The sequence below is a fragment of the Diceros bicornis genome, chromosome 3 (genome assembly GCF_020826845.1).
Source record: "Diceros bicornis minor isolate mBicDic1 chromosome 3, mDicBic1.mat.cur, whole genome shotgun sequence".
Lineage (NCBI taxonomy): Eukaryota > Metazoa > Chordata > Mammalia > Perissodactyla > Rhinocerotidae > Diceros > Diceros bicornis.
This window is the reverse complement of record NC_080742.1, coordinates 7,341,894-7,349,457: the sequence shown is the minus strand read 5'-3', so window position 1 is coordinate 7,349,457 and position 7,564 is coordinate 7,341,894. Positions and strand designations below refer to the sequence as shown.

Genomic DNA, 7,564 nt, shown 5'->3' with positions numbered 1-7,564 from the left:
TTTTATTTTTTTTTTCCTCCCCAAAGCCCCAGTACATTGTTGTGTATCATAGTTGTAGAGTTGTAGCTCTTCTATATGGGACACCGCCTCAGCATGGTTTGATGAGCAGTGAATGGGTCCGCGCCCAGGATCCGAACAGGCAAACCCTGGGCTGCCAAAGCAGAACGTGTGAACTTAACCACTATGCCACCAGGCGGGCACCTGGACAAGGGATTCTTAAAAGTTCCCCCAGTGATTCCAATGCGCAGCCAAAGTTGAGAATCGCTGTTAGATCTGAAGTGAAGCATCATTGGTGTCCCCTTCTGGCAGGCTGGTGGGAACAGCCTCGGGAACCATGGAGTGAGTCTCTGCTTGGGTGGCATATCACTGGGATTGGCAATCTGCCTGTCAGTGATGCCAGCAATCTCAGCGATAGCAGCCCTAGACAACCACGAACAACCCAGCATCACCAATCTTAACCGGTGGCGGGAAGCCATCTCTGGGGTGGATCAAGGTCTGGCAGCTCTGATCTCATCACCAAGAAGCCTGCATGGGGGAGATTGGTCTTTAGGCAGACCACAAAAGCCGCTGAGAGAGCTGGATGATGACAAATGGGAGTAACAAGGCTTGTGCTGCCCAGTCTGATTGGTTGACAACCTCAGTTTCCTCATCTGAAAATTGGTGATAAAAATACTACCGGCCTCATAAGTAGTGATGGGGAGTTACTGTAAATGAAGGGTTACTAAGTGGTATGTCTTAGCTACTATTATTGTTATTGTTTGGAGAGGTGAGGAAATGGGGTGGCTGTTTCAGTGGATAAAATCGGAAGATTTTTCACACACATCTCCTCCCATACCAGTGTAATCTCTTCATATGAAGGTGTTCACAGTTTACTTTGTTTTTAGTTCCTATCTCAATGAGAAAAATTGCAGTGTTTACCCTGTCACAGTATACATGAACTTCTGTTTCATAAGTTATGTAGTTTTCATGTACTAACATGCTCATATTCTGGCAAACTTCTGACCATTGCATTTTCCTCCTTTGGAACATCAGCAAGACACGGGGGTTTAAACTAGGACTTGTCATGTTGGGGAAGGCACCTCTTAATACATTGGGGCATGGAGTGACGTTTGGGAGGGACCCCAGGTCTCTCTGTACCAACCAAATGCTGTGCTTATACTTGTGGCCTGACCTCCTGGTTTAGCTTATTGGAAAAAAGACACTTAGGAGACTGAAACTTTAGGGCCAGGGACAGCTGGGTGTGGCATGCCCTGTCTGAGTGAAGTCATTGGCTTATCTGTCCTGAGTAGAGACAGACAGTGAAGGAGCCCACCTTCGCTGTTCTCCAGGGATCCTGACCTGCGCTGGGTCACGTCTGCTGTAGCACCAGAGCGCCCCCAAGCCCCTTGGAGTGTGGACCTTCAGATCTCAAACTTGGAGCACAAATGCACCTACTTCGTCTGCTGACACGGTTAAATGAGAATCTTCCGGCCTCACCCAGCAATCCCATTTCTTTTGCCCTCCTGAAGAAAGAAGGCCCAGGAACTGGCAACAATTTTGATCAAAAGCAACTGACACAAGGAAAAAAAATACTTCATCAGAACAAGAGAGACTGTAGACTATTTTCTAATCCTCTGGAAAATTGGACATCTTTTGAAAGGATTTGTTGTATCTGAAATCCAAATTCTGAAATTAAGTTCCTTGAACACATCAAAAGCCAGGCAGCGACATTTATTGGTGCCTTTTGTGTATTAGTCAATGATAAATGCTTTACATATGTTGAATCATTTAAATCCTCTAGACACAATTATCTTCATTTTTATTGGTCTGGAAAAGGAAACTCTTCAATTGAGGTAACATCTTCAAAGTGACATCGCTAATAAGTGGTGGTGGCTGGAACACCATTCTGGATCTGTCCACCTGGTTTATGTTCTCAGGGGAGGCAATTCATCTGTTTATCAAAAGCTGGGCTGTCTTAATGTGAATAAAATGACTAAATGTCTTTAAAGACATGGGTTTTATTAAAAAGTTAGAAAATATATAGAAGCAAATAGAAGAACAATCATATATTGCTCTTTCCATCCAAAGTTACTACAGAAAACATGTTGGTGTTATATTTGAAAACGTCAATATATTTACCTGCTTTTGTCCTCTGAGCCTTTATGGTGAGGCTTTTTTTAGGTCTATAAATGTAGACCTAGATCATCTACAGTTGCCTGGATAGTGTCTCAGCATAGGTATGTCTCCTAAATTATTCATCTGTTCCCCTATCACCAGGCATTTAGGTTGTTTATAATTTTTGTTTATTATAAACAGTACTTCAGTGTGTCTTTGGGTGCTTTTATTATTGTTTTCTTAGGAAAAAAAAAATCCTAAAAGTGAAACTGCAAGGTCAAAGGGAATGCACATGTTTTTTAAGAAACAAACTTTAGATTAAAGTATATCTTGTAAACAGAAAGTGCACAAATTATAAGTGGACAGTTTGATAAAATATCACAAAGGGAACATACTAGTGTAAATACCACCTAGATCAAGAAACAGAAAAATATGAACACCGAGAACCCCTCTCATGCCTCCTCCCAACTTTTACTGCTGTCACCTTTCCAGATGTAACCCCTCTTCTGACATTTGACATCACAGATTGATTTTGACCATCTCCTAGCTTTACAGAAATGGAGTCAGTCACACAGTGTGCACTCATTTGTGTCTGATTTCTGTCACTCAGTATTATCTTTGTGAACTTATTCATGCTGTTGAGTATAGCGGTAGCTCATTCATTTTCATTGACGCATTTTCTGGTAAATTCTTTTTTTTAAGACAGTTTTCATAATGTGCATGTGTCTTTTTTTTTTTTTTGAGGAAGATTTGCCCTGCGCTAACATCTGTTGCCAATCTTCCTCTTTTTCTTTTTTCTCCGCAAAGCCCCAGTACATAGTTGTGTATCATAGTTGTAGAGTCGTAGCTCTTCAATGTGGGACCTCGCCTCAGCATGGCTTGGTGAGCAGCGAGTAGGTCCGGACCCAGGATCCAAATCCGCGAACCCCAGGCCGCCGAAGAGGAGTGTGCAAACTTAACTGCTACACCACCAGGCCTGCCCCTGGTAAATTCTAATAGGTATTGAATTTTAAAAAATGAGTACTCACGTGTAACCAACACACCAGAAGCCTCTTGTTTGCCCCCACCAGTCATTACTTCCCCCAAATGTAACCTCTCTTCCAGTTTCCATCATCCTTGATTTGTTTTGCCTATTTTTGAACTTTATACATAAATAGGTCAAATGGTATGTACTCTTTGATGACTGGCTTATTTCACTTATTGTTTTGTCTATTGGATTTACCCACATTGTTGGGTGTAACAGGAGTTCATTCTTTACTGCTGTATAGTCGATCATTTTATGACTATAAAACACTTTATTTATCCATTCTACTGTTGATGGGCATTTAGATTTTATCTAATTTTTGGCTATAAGCAACAATCCTACTATGAACATTCTTGTGCATGTCTTTTAACGTCTGGAGGGGGGCATGTCCCAGCTTCATTATTTTCCCTTTTCAGAATTTTTGGGCTATCTTTGCATGTTATTCTTACATATAGATGTACTTCAGTATCATTTGGTAAAAATCTCAGAAAAGTTAATGTTAGTATTTTGATTTGGATAGTGCAAAACATATAGGTTAATTTAATATCTTAATTTTGAGAATTCTCATTCAGTGTTCATTTATTAAAATCTTTATATCTCTTGGCAAGTTTTATAGTTTTCTTCATATCGGTTTTTACACATTTATTTTTAAGTTTATTCCTCTGTAGTTTGTATCTTTCGTTGCTTTTGTGAGTAGGATCCTCTTCCAGAGAGGTCTTTGAATGACATTGTGCAAAAGAAATAAATGAGTACTGTTTAGAAATTCAGTATCTTACAGAAATTTTACTTGTCTCTTTTGTTTGTAAACAATTATTTAGAATGTTCATAGTTGCTTAGTAACATGTCCCCTTGGCTTTTAATTTCATGGTTGTACAAAGATAACAGAATTCTGGAGAAATCCAAAACTGTGTGGTGGCATTGGAAGCTTTCCTAGTTCAGGAGTCGCTATAGAAGTTTCTCTGCAGCATGACAGGGAAGAACACCTAAAGGCTGGATCATTTCACAGGTACTTATTATGTGCAAGGTACTACTAAGTGCTGAGGATAGAGTTGTAAACCAGACAGAGGATCTTAAAAAGCATGTATATATAGAGAGGCAGTCAGCAGACAATCCAGTAAGGGCAAGAACTTTCCAGGCAGGGAAATCACATGGGGAAAAGCCCTGAGGTGGGAAGGAGCTTAGCACATTCAGAGGAAAAGATGCGTGTGGTACAGATATGGTGAGTGAGGGGTGTGTCCTGGGCTGAGTCTCCAGTCATGCGTGGGGAAGCACATAGAGGATTATCTGCTGAGACGGCGTTCTTCCCACTCTGGCTGACCAGAAGAGACTCAAGGAAGTGGCCGTGGGTGTGATAGGCTGGAGGCTGGAGGTGGGTGGTCAGGTGGCCCTGGGTGAGAGGCCATGTGGTCCTGGGGAGACTGAGTTGGAGTCCCAGGTCTGCCTCCTTCTAGCTGTGTGAATGAGGGCCAGCCACCTGACTCTCCCTGGGCCCAACATTAAGCAGGACATCTCACATTTTAGCTTCCTACCTAGTAAAGTAAAAAATATTACTGGTGAAATGACCATTTACACTTGATCTTAGCCAAAAGGCCGAGAAGCAATGAAATGACCATTTAAAGATAAATGTATGAAAATACTTTTTTAGCATCATAAATGCAGATTAACTTTCTTTTGATTTTTAGTTATATTTAATAAGCAGCAAGTTGGAACACTTCAGTTTTCGGTTTCTGCCTCGCTTAAGCGTTTAACCGTCTGTAAGTACACACATGAGAAGCTGCCTCTTAAAGGAACCCTTTTGAAATATGGGGAATCCTTTTGTCATGGGAATAACTTCACCGTCTAATTTGATGCAGTTAGATAGTAAATGGCGAGCATTCTGTTTAATCATGTGCAAGACGGCCCAGTGAGGGAGAGGGTATGTTTATACACACAGACTTCCTTTTGTTTGCCCCTGCTGTGTCCTCTGTCCCTGTGACAGACATCCCGTCATTCCGAGCACCCCTCCTCCCAGAAAGCTGCTGTGTGGCCCAAAGGAGATAAGCGTGTGAAAATTCTTTTTAACTGAAGACTAGTCAGGGTGGGGGTACAGTTAGGTCAGGTGGCTTCCTGGTCCCTGAGCATCTGGGGAAACAGGAGATAAGGGGCACTGAGGGGTGGCCCATTGAGAAAGTAGAGGAAGTGCCAAAAATGGGGAGATAACGGAGGCAGCTGGAGGTCAAATAAGACCTTTGAAATTTAATTTTTTTCTAAGCAGAGCTGCCCACAGTTCAAAATTTGGCACTAGTTTCCATGGGAAAGTGCTGTCTGCCTCTGCCATGAGACCCCTGTCACTGTTCCCAGGCCAGCTTCTCCCTGGGCCCAGCCTAGCCAACCCAGGGCCTGAATGAGAGTGGGCCCAGGCAACCGTGTGGTTCAGAAACGGGGTGAACACGTCTCTCGGTTTGCCTGTGACACTCTCCACTTACTCCTGTTATCAAGGTGTCATTGCTAATACTGCCCCTTTCACTCTCCAAAGTGCCCAAATATGGGTGATAAATTATTTATTCTCCTTATCGAGACCCCACTTGGGGTCTGTTACCTCAAGAGTTGACAGGAGTTGCAAGCCTAGGTTTGGAGAGAAGGGTCCAAGGACACTGCTCTGGTCCCCAAAGGTAAAAGGAGTGGAGAGTGCAGGCGAGGGTCAGCCTAATATAGGAGAGACCCAGAAGGCAATGATCTGTGCTCTGGCTCACCTCCATTCCTCAGCCACCCTCGTTTGTTGAGCACCCACATTGCTGTTCCACTTACGACGAACCCAGACGCATAAAGCACGGTACACCGATGGCTACCTGTGGTGAGGAGGAAATCAAACTTTTACTCCATCTACAGAACATTTACTGACGCCCTCCTCTGGGCCAGAAACAGACATAGATACTGGGAATCCAGAAAGAATTTCAGGAGAGTCAATAGATCTATAACACAGTGAGGTAAAAGCTGTGAAGTAAGTTTGAGGTGCCACAGGAGCCCAGAGCAAGAACTGGTTCACTTTTCCTGGAAAGGGGGTGGGGTGGGTACCAGGAAGGCTGTCACAAAAGAGCTATTTGAGCCTGGCTAGCAGGCAAGACAAGGCGTCAGATATCTCCACGTGGGAAGCAGGGAATTCTCAGCTTTCAAGAGCTAAACAGCCAAGATTAGAAGTGTGTGAGAGCCAGCAGCAGCAACCCGGGCAGGCGGATGAAGACGAGGAGGATGTAGTCCGTGGAGGGTGGGGCTGGCACTCTTTCCAGCCGGCGGCTTGTGCCAGGACCTGAGCTGGGGCTGGGTCTGAAGGTCTGCGGCGTCCAGATGGCCGGAGGGAGGGAAGGGGTGGGGCTGAGAACCAAGCAGGCTCTGATAAAGTTTATCTAATATCAGATAAACTTTCTGGGAAGAAGGGTGGAAATACCGGCAGCCTGTGGCCATGCTGAGAAGCAGAAAAAAATAGGCAGGCCCCAAGGCACTGTTTGTTTGTTTCTTTTATTTATTTATTTATTTTAAACTCGCTATCGTTTTTTTTTTGCAGGGGAAGCCTCGTCCTAAGCTAACATCTATTGCCAATCTTCCTCCTTTTTCTTCCCTCCCCCCCCCAAAACCCCAGTACATAGTTGTATATAGTTGTAAATTCTACTTCCTCTATGTGATCCACTGCTACAGCATGGCTACACACCAGTGGTTTGGTTCTGCATCCGTGAATGAACACAGCCAGGGGTGCTGAAGTGGAGCGTGCCAAACTTTAACCCCTAGGCCATTAGGGCTGGCTCACACTGGCTTATGTTTGAATAGAGGAAAAGGTTTAGAAACAGGCCTGCCCTAGCCCACCTCTCCAACCCCCTCCAGCCTCCAGGATTTCTCCAACTGCTGCCTACGCTCAGCAGCGTGGTGGAGATCTGGACACTGGGGATGCCATTAGGATTTAGGGTCTGGTGGAGGTAACCCGGTGGTTCTCAAGCTTCAGCATCACCTGGGAATCCTGTTAAACACAGATTCTTGGGCCCCACTCCAGAATCTCTGAGTCCATAGGCCTGGGGTGGGGCCTCCAAAGTTGCACCTGTAACACCTTCCCAGTGATCTGATTGTCACGTTTTGAGAACCACTAAGGAACCCATGCCTGATCTCGATTTGGCCTGAGGCCCTGGAAAGGATGCCCAGGGCTGAGGAAAGGGCATGGGATTTGGAAGCAGGAGGCTTTGGTTGCAGTCTGGCTTGACTCCTCGGAAGTTTCCACCTCTATAGAAGGGTAATTCTGAGTCTCAGATAAGACCTTAGATGTGAAAGCCCTTTGTAAACTGAGAGGTGAGATTCAATGTCAGTTATTATTGTGCTCAAATGTAGAGTTGCAAAATGTGTTTGCTTCTAAAATAATTATGGCTGTGACGTAGGAACCACACCACATCAGGACCCCCTGGGATGCTTCTTATAATGCAGACT

The 7,564-nt window shown here is 44.3% G+C and overlaps 1 non-coding gene across 1 annotated transcript; it reads right to left on the bottom strand.

The window, feature by feature from the left end:
• Nucleotides 1–4,533: 4,533 nt before the first annotated feature.
• On the bottom strand, nucleotides 4,534–4,720 carry LOC131400789 (U2 spliceosomal RNA). The gene has a single exon (XR_009217455.1). It is a non-coding gene; the product is annotated as a U2 spliceosomal RNA (small nuclear RNA).
• Between the last annotated feature and the right edge of the window lie 2,844 nt (nucleotides 4,721–7,564).